Genomic DNA, 15,951 nt, shown 5'->3' on the forward strand with positions numbered 1-15,951 from the left:
GATCATCAGAAGCATTCCAGGAAAAGAAGTCTCGGAAAATGTAACAGAAATATAGGTGGAATAAAAGCTGGAGTTAGGAAAAATAAAAATAGACTGCGTATTTATAAATGATGAGAGAAAGACTAGGGAATAACCCTAGTCGAAGCAGAGAAGACATGCCAAGACAAATTACACATTACAGCTTATTTTCTCACAAAATGAGCTGGGCCTTATTTATAAGAGTAATGTCAAAATAATTATTTCCCTGTGATATGACAAGGGATGGGGGAAGTGACGAAGAATCATAGAAATGATACCCTTTGTCTTGCGGTCTTACCACATGTCCAGGCACTTGTTCAGTGTCTTGAGACCCTGGAGTTCACATCCTGATAGATGATAGGGATAAAAGATGAACGGGACAAAGAAGGAGTGAGGCAAGGGGTCATAGTGAAGCCATGGTATGGACCTTTGGGGATGTGATGAGAATAAGACTAATCAACAGGCAACTCAAAGAGAGGACTAACAAAGGACAACCCATTGCTATTTTGCCAAGAAAAGCCTAAACAAACAAAAGCTACGAGCCACAAATCCAAGTATCACTAAAGAAATAGAGGGACAAAGAAAATCTTAGAATAAGGGCGGGTCTTTACATCGAATATATTTATGTAAAAATAAAACTAATTACATTTCATCCTACATTTCTCCTTTTGCAAAAAAGTGGTCTATGATAATGACTGAATTTTAGGACCTCTGAACTCCTTCCTATTCCCAAGATTCTATGATCCCGCCCCAGTTTGTTAAAGCGGTTTGTGTTCTGTGGGAGGCATGAGCTGAAGAGATTGTGAGGGTTCAGAGCAGATTTAAATTTGTTATCTGGCCAGGGGATTGATTACCATTGCTCACTCCTAAAGACCCCCATTGGGTGGCGGGGCAGGGGTGGGGGTGGAGTGGATTGGTTTCCTCTGCAAAGGGAAGAGGGAATGTGCTGGTGACCCCCTCAACTCCCGTAGCCCTTTCGCCGTGTTTGTTCCAGATGACTTAAGGTACATTGGCTGTGGCCGTCAAGGACCACGCTTAGAACCTGACCCCACAGCGATCAATCTCCGAATTTGTCAGAAGTTTAGGAGGTGGCTGGTGGAAGAAACATTGTCCAAAGGGGGATGATGATGAGTCAAAAAACCCTTGCTCTTTTGGAGAATTTGACTAGGAGATAGATGTATATGGAGGAAATTTAGTTCCTGATTTTCTAATGGTGGAAGCTAGAGATTCCTGATACCAAGAGAGGTAACATCTCTCTCGGTGGCCCAGTTCTGCAGTGTGGCTTTGTGAGTGGTTCCTGAAAGCCTAATCGGGAGTCTTTTTTCTTCCCTCCCAGTGACTTGATAGACATTTAATATCTGTAATAAATCCTTTCCTGCTTAAACTGGTTAGAGTGGATTCTGTTCTCTGAAACTGGATCCGATTGACACAAATATAGTTCCTGCTTTAAAGGCATGACAACTTTTTAGGGAGACAGACATGTAAACAAGTCCTTCGAGACAATACTATAGAATTCATGTACACACAGAGGAGAGCCGGGGAGTGATTCACAAGGAAGGTAGCCCTGAAATGTGGAAGCTGTGTATAGGAGCCACAGAAAGAGAGGAGGGCATTCCACAGCGAGGAACTGGCAAAGATGCCAAAGATGAGAGAGTCGGGTTGGAGAGCTGAGCTGAGCGGCAAGAACAAGGAGAGAAGTGGCTGCTCAGGCTGCAGGTGCGAACCCGAGACTGTGTGCGTTAGAGCTGTAAGAAACTTCAGGAATAATCTGGGGTGGTCCTTTTATTTCACACCTCCAAAAATTTAAGCCAGAGAGATGAAATGGCCAGCTCAAGAACAACAACTTGCTTCATTGTCCACACCAGAGCACACGTCTTCTGACTCCAGACCAGTGTCCTTCCAGGGAACAGACGTGGACTCCTTAATGTATCCCGTGACGGTGAATGTTACAAACGAGAGAATGGGTCCAATGTTTGACTTGACAACCTGGAGGCACCAAAACTATGAGATGGGATAAGTAGGGTAGTGGCCATAGATAGGTAAAGAAAGAGTCAAGGGAAGACTTGTTTTTAATTATTCCTTTATGTGCTGCCTTTATTTATTTATTTGGGCAGAAAGAAATATTTCCTTACTGCTCTCAGCCATCTGCCTTTTGTTCAAGGAGAGAATGGTCAAACTTGGATGGGTTCTTGGAAGTCAGGGCAAGAGACCTGGCATGTTTCCAGGATGAAGGAAGGAGCCAGAAAAGAGAAGGAGGATGAAGATAGAGCAGCGATGGGGAATCATTGCAGGTGTGTGAGGTGGGAGACTGAGGGCCACAACCTCGGGTTCTAATAAGCTCCTTGGGACAGAATTGACAGGAAGGTCTTGCCAGGGAGATGAATTGTGCCAATTGTTCAATTACCTGCAATTATGAAAATGGGCGTGATGGTTGAAGCCTCTAAGAGGAGGCTCGGGGGAGGCTGTATCTCAGAAATGAGACAGATTAATTGAACTCTTTGATGAGAATCTGATTGACCTCTTCCTTCGTTAAGCTCAGCTTTGGCCATCTCATAAGTCTCATTTCAGAAGAATCGATTTAAAGTGCGATTCATGGACTCTGAGCAGCAAAGGCACATCTGCAAGTGCAGAGCTGGAGGTGGGGAGCCCGCTTCCCTCTGCAGAGGAAAGTCTTTCTACCTGCTCTTGCCTGCTGAATCCAAGGACGACTTGTAGAAATGACCTCTTCCCTCACGAGTGGGAAAAGCCCGGAACATCACTGCCGACCGTAGTGTATTACACTGAGGACAGTGGAACATTCTTTACACATAATTATACAGATAAGTCAACATGTTAAACTCTGAATTCTCTTTTAAAAAAGGAAAGACAATAGCTTCTCTATATCTCAGAGCCCTTTGCTTATCTACATAATGAAGTCTATCGTATTATACTGATTCCTTCTCTTTTCATGTTTATTATCCTCACTATCATGTACATTTTTCAAGTGCAGAGACCAAAGGCTATGCATCTTCATGTTCTCAGTGCCCAGCACGGGGCCACTCATAGTAACAAAATACCACCATGTTGTCAAATTATTCAATGAATGAGTGACATTTATTCAAGGGAGAAACAACAGAGAGCACCAGTATAGAAACACCAATTATAACTGCACACTGAGAAACATGCATTTTAGCAAAATATCAGAAGAGCATTTGGAGTTAATTCATTAAAAAATGAAATGTATTGTGTGTGGGGGGGTTTCTTCCCATAAAGTTATGTTCATAAGAATTTAAAAACCTTTCTGAAATAATTCTAGACATACAGGTAAGTTGCAAAAACAGTGCAGAGTGTACATATAGCATCCAACCTGTTTTCCCAAATATTAACGATTTACGTAACCATAATATCATTATAAGAATCAGGAAATTGGCATTGCTATAATGCTCCTAATTAAATTCTACGCAGTATTCGAATTCCACTCGTTTCCTCCCTAATGTCCTTTTTCCGTCTCAGGACCCAATCCAGGATCCCACACTGCATTTAGTTGTCGTGTCTCCTTATTTTCCTCTAGTCTGTGATCATTCCATAGCTTTTCTTTATCTCTCATGACCTTTGCTTTTGAAGAGTAGTGGTCAAAATGGCTCTCGTGCTGGATTTGTCTGATGCTCACTGTGATTAGTTTGAGGTTATACGCGTTGAGGGAGACATCCTAGAAGTGATGTCTCTTTCTCAGTGCATTCTCTCAGGGGCACACGATGGCTTACGATCGTCAGACTCATGCTTGATTAAGGAGATGTCTGCTGAATTTTTCTACTGTAAAGTTACCCAATATATAGGAGGAGATGCTTTGCGACTATGCTAATATACTGGTTTTCCTCATGCTTTCAACCGCTGATTTTAGCGTCCGTTGGTGTATCTTTCCTATAATTGTGATTTTCTATTTTTTCCATTTCTTCTATGTTTTAAAATTAGAATTCTTCTGTAAGAAAGACTTGTCCCTTCTCCCATTTTTAACAGTTAATTAATTAGTGTTCAGTTCAGCAGTTACATTATTCACATTGTGTAAACAGATCTCCAGAACTTTTTCATCTTGCAAAACTGAAACTCTGTACCTACTAAACAATTGTCCATTCCACCCTCTACCAGTCTCTGGTAACCACCATTCTACCTTCTATGGCTATGAATTTGAATACTTTAGATTCCTTGTATAAGTAAAATCATACAGTATTTTTCCTTTTGTGGCCTGCTTATTTCATGTAGCATAATGTCCTCAAAGTTCACCTGTGTTGTAGCATGTGACAGGATTGCATTTCTTTTCAAAGAATAACTTTTCCATTGTATGTACACACTGTTATTGTTTATCATTCATCCATTGTTTCCACCTCTTAGCTATTGTAAATCATGCTGCCATAAACAAGGGTATACAAATATCTCTTCAAGATACCTGTTTTCTTTCTTTTTTTTTTTTTTTTTTTGATAAATACTCAGAAGAGGGATTGCTGGATCATATGGTAGTTCCATTTTTAATTTCATGAGGAACCTCCATACTGTTTTCTAAGACAAAATTCTTAATTCCTCTCTTCCTGTTATCTCCATATCCCATTAGCCACGAAGTGCTATGAATCTTTTCTAACTTGTGCTTTAATGCCAGAGTGACATGCTGTGTCTTTCGCACATGCTAGCAGATACAGTTTGGCTGGAATCAGGCTTGGGACTACCACGAGGTGAGTAAAGCGCTCATCTCATGCCAAAATTTTAATGAAGTGCCCCCAAAAACACATTCATCAAGATAAATAATACTGTAATGCAATTTTTTAAAAAAAGCAAAACCGGTGCCAAAAAATCACGATGAACAAATGCTGAAATTTTAAATCATGTCTTGCTGAGCCATATTGGGGCCTAAGGCAAAAGGAAAATTCAGTAACACTGATCTTATCTTTAGTCAAATTTTTTAATTAAAATATTATTCATCTTGATGACTGAGTTTTGTTGGCACCCCCTTAAATTTTGCACCCAAGACAGGAACCTCGCTTGCCTCATCCCAGTCCTGGCCTGGCTGTGATACTCCTAGACTGTTTAGAATTTTTCCAGACTTGTTTTTATGTTTTGAAAATGCTGAGGGCGGAAATCTGTCTTTTGTTTATTAAACCATCTTTGCCACTTTTCCCTCTCCTCTTTCCCTGAATGCTTTAGTCACAGCAAACCATCGAGAGGTCTCTAAACATTCTTTGCTTTTCCAAATCTCCAGTCTTGGAATACTTCCCCACACTTGATAAATCCCTAGTCATTCATCTGACCCAGTTTAACCATTGTCTCCTCCTTGAGTCTTTTTTCACATCCTCAATTAGAATTTATTATGTGCTTCCTCCTTCTGCTTATATTACGGCAGCAAATGCATTCTGTATGAGAATGTTAAGATGTATTTATTGGTGAATTAAGAGCAATGTTTATTTTAAATTGGTTTCAGAATACCATTAGAAAGACAATTGTCTTTACATTCTCTTTGAGAGCACGAGCCATTTTTACTTAGATACTAAAGGCAGAGTGGCTCCATTATGTTTTTATTTCCCCAAGAACTGTGAATTCCTTGAGAGCAGAGACTATGTCTTTTCCATTCTCTAGCAGGCGTGTATTGGGCTTTCAATAACATTTGAATAGAACTTGGGCTAAGTGTACTAACACTGTTTATAGTCTATGGAACAAAACATTACTATTAAGAGCTATTTGAAAGACAAATTCTTTTTTAAACAAATTAAGAACTATGTGAAAAAATAACAAAATGTCAACTTAGTAGTGGAAATATAGTTAGTGGTGAGATATGTAAACCCTACAGCAGAAAAACAGGTCTGGAAGCCAAAGACACAGAGCCTGGTTAAGGAGAAGCTGTCAATTGTGCTACATCTCCTTAGACAGGAGCTGAGTTAATTTGAGGTGAAAGGCTTTGGGGGCATAGGAAGATAATCACTGCACCGCTTTCGGTGGAATTCTTAGAATCAGAAAACTATTCATTGGAAAGGAAAGGGTTAGCAGTTGGCTATTTTCTCCCTTACCCTGAGAAGCCATTGGGAAGGAAGGAAGGAAGGAAGGAAGGAAGGAAGGAAGGAAGGAAGGAAGGAAGGAAGGAAGGAAAGTAGGGAGGGGGGGAGGGAGGAAGAGGGGAAGGAAGGGAGGAAGTTAGCTGGCTTGATCAAATCTTCTTGTAAACATATTAATGATAGACCTCTGGAAAGGAAACTGATGGGTATTTACTAGTAAGAGAGTCCTTATCTATGAAAAACTTTTTAGGTGAATATACCTGGTCAGTCTAGAATGGCTGAGCTAAACGCACCTGGAATCTTTGAATTTATGGGGCACAGCTTTCTGGAAAATGACTTGTAAACTGTGCAAGTATAAAATTGAGATGTTACATAACGCAAGGTGTTCTTTTTTGCCTTAGGGATGACCATGTACATCGCTTAGAGACCTCATATTTTAAATCTGGGCCAGAGCAAATCCTAATGTGGCAAGAAAGGACTCAGATAGCAGCTTTCATGGACCAGAATCTGCAGGATTCACCTGTACCTCACGACTATCTGTATTCTCAGAATTGTTATACCTCATTGCTAGGCAAGATTTCTAATTCCTGTGAGTCTGATCTGACAATCTGATCCTTTGCGATATCTCATCTTGAATATCCGACTCTTTTACAGAGTTTATATTTTATTTTCCATAGTTTTTAGATGTATTGCTTTAAGTGAGATAATATTTGTAAAGTCTTTAGTGTCTGATATGCAGTAAAGCACTTAATAGCTATTAGCTTATTATCCTCCTTTTTGTTCTTCAGAAATGTAGCCTGTCTCAGTTACGCTTTTGAAAAAAGGAGGGCATCGTGTGATGATGGCATTCGGGATAGAACTGAAAGAGTCCACAATCTATCAGGAGCTCTTCTCTGCTTATTCCTAGAGAAGTTTCTAAAGGAAGCCCAGAGGAGGCCATGAAGGTCACGAGGGCAAGGTCAGGGCTCACCCAGGCAGGGGGCCCTTTGTCAGTTAATGACTCAGTGTGCAGCACAGATCTCGAGTCTGCAGGCTCAGATGCCTGATTTGTCAGTGCCCCGAGGGAGAAGTCATCTTTTAGGGACAGACTCATATTAACCAAATTCACAGAGGCTGAAGCGTACAAACTCAAGCATTCATGTATTTATTAATACAAAAGTTAGAGCTATTAGGACGAATAGACAACCCTGTCCTCTGGCTGGCGCATCATCTACAAGCAGTTTCTTTGGAAAACTAAATTCGAGTCAGAAGTTCACTTGGTGAGTGGGCGTTTATTCAAAAATTTTTATTTAGTGACTACTAACAGAGATTTTGGAAACAGGCTACAACGGTCAACAATATTTCCTAGGAACACATTCCTAGGAAAGAGGAGCCCGGAAACAAGTAAACAACAATTAAAACCAGCGCCAGACAGAGATAAGTCCTATAATGAAAATAAAACAAGATGAGGAATAGGTTGTCCTTGGTGACAAGGGCTTGGCATATTAGAGAAGGCTTTCTGAATGACAAGAAAAAGCCAGCCTTTTGAGCCAGGGCTGGGGAAGTAGCAGGGACAAAGGTCCTGAGGCAGAGTTTGGCAAGTTTAGGGAACAGAGGGAAGGCCTCTGTGGATGTAAGAAAATAAGTGAGGGACAGATGGGTGGGGGGCAAAATAGAGAAGGAAAGTGGAGGTCAGTTCTCATAGGGCTTCCAGGGCTATCATGATGAGTTAGGGCACTGTCCTGCATGCAGTTTGAAGCAACTGGATGATTTCAGGCATGGGAGCGACTTTGTAAACGATCACGTGGCAGCTGGGTGGATGGGAAGCCAGAGCGGAAGCAGTGAGAACAGTTAAAAGGTCGATGACTGCAATAGTCCCGATGGGCAACGATGGGGCTTGGAGTAAGAGCCATGGTGAAGACAAAAAGATTCAAAAACATTTTGTGGGGTGCGACGGATGAGGATCCTGGACTGGATATAGAGGAAAGGAAAGAATCAAGAACGCCTGCGAGGTTTGGGGAATCAGAAAAAGGGCATTAATGATGCATGATTTGAACAGTTTAGATATCTGGCTGCATTAGTCTACTGAATTCCTCTCTCTTCCTGCCTCCCAAACCAGAGAGATGGGTGAGGACTCTCCTCTTCCGGGCACAGTGTGGGCGGAGGGTCCCTGCTGATGCATCCATCCAGTTCATTCGGTCAGTATTTATTAAGCACTGCCTGCACGGCTAGAACTGTTTCAGGTCCCGGGACTGTAACAGCGGGGAAATAATAACATCAAATATCAACAGTTGGTTGAGAGGGTTTGTGCTCTGTGGAAGTTGTTCCCCATCCCTCTCTTCTCCTCTTCCTCTCTCTCCGGCCTCTCCCCTCTGCTATAAAGCTTCCTGTGGGTCCTCTCTCTGCCAGCCCATCCTCCTACCCGAACTCTCCACCTCCACCCCTGCTCCACAGTGGGGCAGAGCCTCAGCAGTCCTACACACTCAGTTTCCCCAAACAGTCTCTTTGGTTCCTCCCCCACCTCCAGCTATGGACATTTGGCTCTCTGGACTCTTCCCGATCTAGCGTGGCAAACCAAAGTTCAATCAATCACCTTGCAGCTGAGGTGAGGCTGGATTTCCTCCAGACAGAATGTAGGGGCTGAGCTGAGAGAATGCAGGCAGCAGCAGGAATTGCCATGAGTTCAGTTGCAACCACGGGAATCCTTCTAAAATACCTTTACCTCTGTGCCCATAAAAAGCCAGCCTCTCTCTCATTATCTCCTACATCACATCAGAGCAGTGACAGCTACTGACCAGACCTCCACTCTTATTTGTAGAAAGGTCCCCTCCCTGACATTTGCTTTCTCCCCTCTCTACATATGACCAACCATTTTATATTTGTACAACATTTTGCAAGTTAAAACATGCTTTACCTATTTGACAAGATTTCATTTCATCTTTTAACAACCCTGGGGAAGCAAACAGTGTAGATTTAAAAATGTCATTTAAACATGTGACTGGCTTGTCTAAGACCACAAAGCCTATCAGTCCAGTGGTATTTTTACTGTCATGTTACCCTTTTGCTCAAAGCTTTTTAAAGAGCACCTTCTTAGTAATCCCCACATTTCTATGATTATACACATATCTGCTGTATCTAGATAAAGGAAATGCCCATGATCTGAAGGCTTGTTGACCACACTCACTTTTCTCAGAGATTCCTGGAAACTGTCTGATCAAGTGGATGCAAGTTTCCCGTAGGAAAACGTAATCTCTGAGAGTTCTATTGCTAACCAATAACCCAGTATCAACTGAATCATAGATTAGAACCAGAGTGTGTTGAAAAAGCAGTGCTCGGTCAACTAGAAACTTCTAAACTAATGTGATTTGCTACTTAAAATGGTAACTACTGGAATTTAGAGTTAGAAGGAAACTAAGAGGTCATCTAATGCAGCTCGTATTTCCTGCAGATAAGGACCTTAGACCCAGAGAGATGAGACGAATCCCACAAGTCCATCTATGTATCTAAGCAAGGCAGGGCCTGGGGCCAGAAGGAAGCTTCTGCTTCCTGCCTGGTGCTCTTTCCACCACTCTACTCACCTTCTGTATGAAAGGCCACACACACTGATAGTGGGAAGAACTCCACTGTAGGTGAGGTTTGTTGCTGTTGTTTTTTTCTTGTTTCAACTCCTGGTTCTTTCAAAACTTGAGAGATAAATTACATACAGAGGTATTAAGTGAAGAGTTGGATGGGTTTTGACAAATGTGTACACCTAAAAGACATATCTGGGAGTGGAGCTGATGGGTAATAGGGTAGATATATATTTAATTTTATAAGCAACTGCCAAGAAGTTTTTCAAAGTGGCTGTACTACCCGCAATTTATGAGAGTTCCAGTTTCTCAGCATCCTCACCAACACTCGAATACTCAGTCTTTTAAATTGCAACCATTCTAGCAGATGTGTGATGCTAACTCATTATGGTTTTATTTTATATACCCCTGATGACTAATGATGTTGTACATGTTTTTATGACCAACGTCCTATTAAGTATATATAGGATAATTTATAAATTCAACCAAATGAATAAACAAGCTAAAGAGTGGTTATTTTGTTAGTCCTCTTAGAATTATGTGCTTCCACAGGGAAATTTGGATATCCTGGGGGTTTTTTTCCCCCTCATACACTCTGATGCTTTTCTTTTTTCTTTTCGTAAACTCTGATGCTTCCTTCTTTCAACAAATTACTTGTGGCAAACAGATATATTCAGAAGTATGCCATTAGTGATTCTTTCTAAAGTAGTTGTTCCAGCAATTAAATATTTAATGATTTCAGTAAGGACATTAGTTATAAAAATTTAAGAGGGGCAGCAATGGAGTACAGGAAAAAGTGTGGCCTTTGAAGTCATAGAGAATTAGATTTCAGTCCTGGTTCAGGTTCTTATAAGTTTCAGTTTTCTCCCCTATAAAATAGAGACAAAAATACCTACTGTACTAGTTTTTTACCGATGTGTTAATAAATTACTACGAACATGGTAGCTTAAAACAAACAAATTTACTTTACAGTTCTGGAAGTCAGAAGTTCAAAATGGGTCTCACTGGGCCCAAATCAAGACGGCATACGGGCTGTATTCCCACTGCGTTTCGTTGTCTTTTCCAGCTTCCGGTGGCTACCCACGTTCCTTGGCTGGGGGCCCCTTCCGTCTTCAAAGCAGAAATGGCAGGTCGAGTCCTTCTAACATCACATCCCTGACTCTGCTTCCATGGCCACATCGCCTTCTCTGATTCTCCCACCTTCTTTTACTTTGATAAAGGTCCTGCGTTGATACGGGGCTCGTGTGGATAACCCAGGAAATCTCCCCATCTCAAGGTCCTTAACTCAATCACGTACGCAAAGTCCCTTTCACCGCAGACGGAACATGGTCCTGGGTTCCGAGGATTAGGACGGAGACGACTGAAGGAGGTCGCTTTATTATTATTCTGTGAACTATACCTACTTTTCAAGGTTGTTGCAAAGATGAAAAGTAAAGATATATAGAAGATCGGGGCTCGTGAAGACTGTTCGATAATGAAAGCCCATGTTCAAAGCGGGGCCAAGTTCAGCACGCAAGGCCTAAGGCATGACTAAGGCTCAAATGATTTCTGTTCCCTTCCCTTCCTCCCTGGGAGAATCTGGAGAGCACTGGTCTCCTGAATCTCATTGTCTTGCCAGTCTGCTCTCTGCTGTTTACAGCAGTGAGGTAGCCTTGGCCAGAGAAAAGAGGTCCAGATGGGAGATTAGAGTGGTCGAGAGGAGAGGAGAGAAACAATCAAACTACTTTCCTTTGGGGTGATAAGGAGCCTTTATCGTGGGCATTTGTGGTTTAACAAGTGTTTTCGCAGCTCAGGGACGGGGGAGCCCAACTGACCACAGTCACAGTAACTGAGCAGCACTTCTCCAGCTTACGCCCGTAACCCTCACCCCCACCCGCACAAGAGCCTTCTGGTTCCAGCAGAGACCTGGGGCAACTCCCGAGCTATTCTTGTGGCAGACTGTGTTCCTAACTGCTGCTTCCCGCAGAGGGTCCCGTTTGGGTTCTCTAGCACGCTGCACCTTCCTCCCTCCCCTGCCGATGTGCTGGAAGCGTCCGAGAAGCCCGTGACACTAGGGCCAAGTCCTGAGCCAAGACACTGTCAGACCCGACACACCTGACTTTCTCCAGGTCACCACTCTGTCATCTGCTCTGGGCCCGCGGACTGGGCACACACTTTTACCGCTACCATCCACATGCCAGTTCTGTAGGATTATGTGGCCCACCAAGGCCTGGTCTCCACTGAAGCCACCAAAGCTGTGCCTCACTATCGTCCCTGCCTCCACTCCCTCTGAGCACACTGCATAAGTCTCAAGAGCACCATTCTTACCATTGTCATTTGTATATGTGCGTGTCTATTACAACAACGATCCAACACATAGTCTAGAGCCTCGAGAAAGGGACCCCTTTTCTAATTCACAAAAAGGTGCCATAAGGAGTAGCAGCACTGCCCCTACCATGGAGGAGCCTCGAGAGCTTGTTGTCCTCGTGGCACATGGGAGGCAGATTCTGCCCTGCGGACCCTGTAGTCTCAGCCCTGATGTCATCCCCAGCACGAAGGAGCCGGAGGCAAGTGCTGGCATCGCTGAGCACAAAGAAACCCAGCATGTTCTCTCATCCAGGCGAAACGACAGAGGGACCCCTGCTGGGCAGCAGGTGCCTCCACGTTCTGACTCCCTTTCCGTCCCTGGCACTTCTAGAAGAGTAGATCTCTCTCATTCACTGCAGCACTATTGACAATAGCCAAGGTATGAAAGCAATCTAGGTGCCCATCGATAGATGAATGGATAAAGAAGTTGTGGTGTACATATACAATGGAATATTACTCAGCCATAAAAAAGGAATGAAATCCTGTCATTTGGGACAACATAGATGGACCTAGAGGGTATTATGCGAGGTAAAATGAGCCAGACAGAGAAAGACGTATACCATGTGATTTGACTTAAATGTGGAATTTTAAAAAGTCAAAACAAATGAATAAACCAAACAAAATAAAAACAGACTCTTACAGACAAAGAACAAACTGATGCTTGCCAGAGAGGAAGTGGGTGGAGAGAAGGGAGAAAAAAGTGAGGGGGAATATAGTCGAAATAGTGTGATAATTTGTACAGTGCCAGATGGTTACTAGACTGAGTGTGGGGAGCACATTGTAAGCTATGTAAATTTCAAATCACTAAATTATACACCTGGAAAAGTAATATAACATTGTATGCCGACTGTACTTGAATTAAATTTTTAAAAATTAAATTTTTAAATTTTTAAATAATTTTTAAATTAATTTTCAAAAATTAAAAAAAGAAAAACTAAAAAAAAAAAAGGTCTCTTTCCCTGAAATGCAAGAGGGATGAAGCCTCCCATGTTCCCTTTCTACCCTGCCCCCAGGTGCTACCCCACAGATGTATCAGGGTCGGGGCTTGATTTCATTTTCCTAGGTAGCAGCAGCCTCTCCTTTTCTGACTCTGTGACTCCACGAAGGCATTGCAAACAAGGGGGTTCCTGAACAGGCCTCGAAGAGCGACATTCGAGGTGCCTATCGGATGGCCTTGGATGTACTCGGCGTGTAATGAGAGGCGTGAGGAAGTGCAGCCTGCCTGTTCTTACAGAATGAGTCACGCTGAGCAGAGCGTGTGAAATATTAAATAGCACGGCCCAGAGCACTCTGCTAGCTTAAAGGCCAGTCACTGCCACGGGAAGCAGGGACTGTGCTGTGAGGAGTGACCGGAACTCACAGACCCTCCGGCTCGGGCAAATGTCAAGAGAGTCACCACAGAGAGAACAAGTTATCAGTCGCCAATTATATCAATTAGTGGCTGCACAGGTTGGTGGAACAGTGACACCAGAGAAAGAGATGATTTCTCTGTGGGGAATGAGCTGGTTAGTGGCTGACAAAGAAATTAATAATGGAATTAATGATGAAATTAATGATCCACTGGCCATGAGTGGCAGTTCAACAAACATCAACAAAGAGACTCCTGCAGTGGAAAAACCTCTAGACTCTCTTTTTCCTTTCTTCCCAGGACGATGAGGTGCTGAGGGCGCACACATGCACACACGTGCATGTGCACAATCACCCATGTTCGATGAAAGTGAGAATTCTATGAAATGTTTCAGTTTTCTTATGCCACGTACACTGCTGCCAGAAAGCAGTTTTAGGAAGATTCATGTGTTCTCCATTTTTTAGCTTTTTCTCTGAAATGGAGCAAGTCTTAACTATTCCACTGCTTTCCAAACATTGCTGTCTGGAAAGATGAATAGCTTGAACAGTGATAGACAGAAGAGAAGTATAATAATAATCGTAATGATGTAATAATATCATCTAACTTTCTGTACTTTAAAATCTCTCCTTTATATTATTCCATCCGAGGCTATCAATATTAGGTGCTATGGAGAAAAACAAGTAAAAGTGATGGCAAAGTACTTTGTAAATAATTAAATACTGATCATTCATCCTGGTAGTGTTCTAAAGGAAAATGGCCTGAGGTGATTTTAAGAGCTTTCGCCATAAATAAGTCACCATATTAACATCAGTCCTCCCTTTAAGTTGTTGTTCTGCCTTTTAAAAATGTTGCTGGACTGAAGGGAGCAGAGCAAAGGTTTCAAGACAGGTGGATAAAATGGGCTTGTAACAGTCTCCTCAGGCAGCAACTGAGCGCGATATTAACATTTAATTGCACCAACTCCTCCACAACGTCATTTTAGGACGTGGGTTTTTTTTCCTTCATCTTTTAGCCAATATGCAAAGTCATGTTTCTCCTGGGGAGCCCCCTCCACCCTGACCCCACCTCATACCATCTCTCCCCTGGCAGGAAATGTCACCCAAGAGATTTTTTCCTCCCTATCCTTTTGACAACTGTGATAATTAGCATATAGTCTAAAGGTTAAAAACCACCTAAATTTTGATTTAGTTGCTTTCTGAAAGAACAAGCCAGGCACAGTTGTTAATTTTTGTTGCTTGCCTTCTGGCTCTGAGTTAAGAATACCTTACTTTACAGTTACAATTTGGCAGGTTAGTGGTGACTTTCACCAAGTACAAGTAGGTTGCCTGTCGCTTTGCTTTTTGGCTTGATATTGCCAAAAAAAAACAAAAAACAAACCAACTGACAGTTATGTAATAAGGGTCAAGTCCCCCTCCCCCAAGGAACGCCCCATTTTTAGGTAGGAAATGGGCCGAGTCTTGAGTCTGAGAAGCAAGAAGGGGGTTCCCCTACTGTTGATCCCAAGATGCACAGGTCAGGGTGGAAGGGTGATTTTTCAGGATATCCTGGGGCTGCAGCCCGTAACCTTGTATGGACCTAGCCACTCTGGCCCTGAGGGGGTGTCTTGGGGCACCCACAGTGAGCCAAGAGTCAGAGATCTCCTTTTCTGAGTGACCTGGGACCCAGAGGCCCGATGGCAGATCAACTATTGTGAGCCCACTAGTGGTGGTTCTAGATCATCAAAGGCTTTCACTTAGGTGGCCAGAGATCATATCAGACCATGGAATCACCAGGTATCAGTGGTAATATCTGCCCAGGCCCCCACAGATGATCTGACAGTGGAGGGAGGGGGCGTCAGATGACTGAACAGTCCATTTGTAGGGATTATTTTTGACCCTGGCAAGAAGCTTTGAAAATGTTCAGGGTGATAGTTTAAGGATATTACTAGTGGGTTTGGAAATCATACAAAAATTGTTGTGAATTTATAAGAAAATCACTTTGAATTGTTTTTCATTGACTATTAACAAGAGCTAAATATCTAAATGCAATAAATTTTATTGATTTCTTTTGAGAACGTGTTTGTTAGATGCTATCACGGGAATGTCAGTCTGGGAAGGGACTTAAATGTTGGAAGTGTTTGTACGTGTGCTAAGAGAGAACGTGGGGGAATACAAGAATGATTGGCTGGCTTTAGAGGCCCAGGCACGATATCAGTCACTACCAAGTAATGCTCTGGTTAACACCCTGGCACACCAGAAGCAGAGGAGTCTGTCCTGACAGAGCCTTACATTCCAGGTCCAGCGGCCTGTCTCTAGCCACAGCCAGCTGCCCGTCCGTTGATTCCTACAGTAACTATCTATCGACTGTCCTTTACATCTCGGCTATTACCCTAGGAGCTGGGGACAGAGAGAGCACTCACCAAAGTTCTGTCCTCATGATACGTATTTCTAGCAGAAGAAAACGAATAATAAATGAATACGTTAATATATAATCTAACATCAGTCAGGGATGGGTGCTATACAGAGAGATAAAGCAGGGAATGAAGGTGTTGGGGGGATGTCATCTTAGCACGGTCAGAGGAGACCTCTCTGGTGAAGCCATACGGGAGCCAGACCCCGAAGGGGGACGAGGACTCCGAGCAGGAGTGGCCAGTGAAGGGACTCGCGGCGGCTCATGAAACTGTTAGGGAGTCACTGCA

The 15,951-nt window shown here is 42.8% G+C and overlaps 1 long non-coding RNA gene across 1 annotated transcript in view; it reads right to left on the minus strand.

Moving 5' to 3' along the window:
- Positions 1–6,912: 6,912 nt before the first annotated feature.
- The window catches only part of LOC111740864, a 26,545-nt gene continuing 17,506 nt past the window's right edge, over positions 6,913–15,951 (minus strand). The window contains exons 3-4 of the long non-coding RNA XR_002780783.1: positions 7,141–7,145; positions 6,913–6,923 (exon numbers count right to left, since the gene is read on the minus strand). This is a non-coding gene — a long non-coding RNA (uncharacterized LOC111740864). The remainder of the gene's footprint in view (positions 6,924–7,140; positions 7,146–15,951) is intronic.

Source organism: Pteropus vampyrus, unplaced genomic scaffold, assembly GCF_000151845.1.
Source record: "Pteropus vampyrus isolate Shadow unplaced genomic scaffold, Pvam_2.0 Scaffold69, whole genome shotgun sequence".
NCBI lineage: Eukaryota > Metazoa > Chordata > Mammalia > Chiroptera > Pteropodidae > Pteropus > Pteropus vampyrus.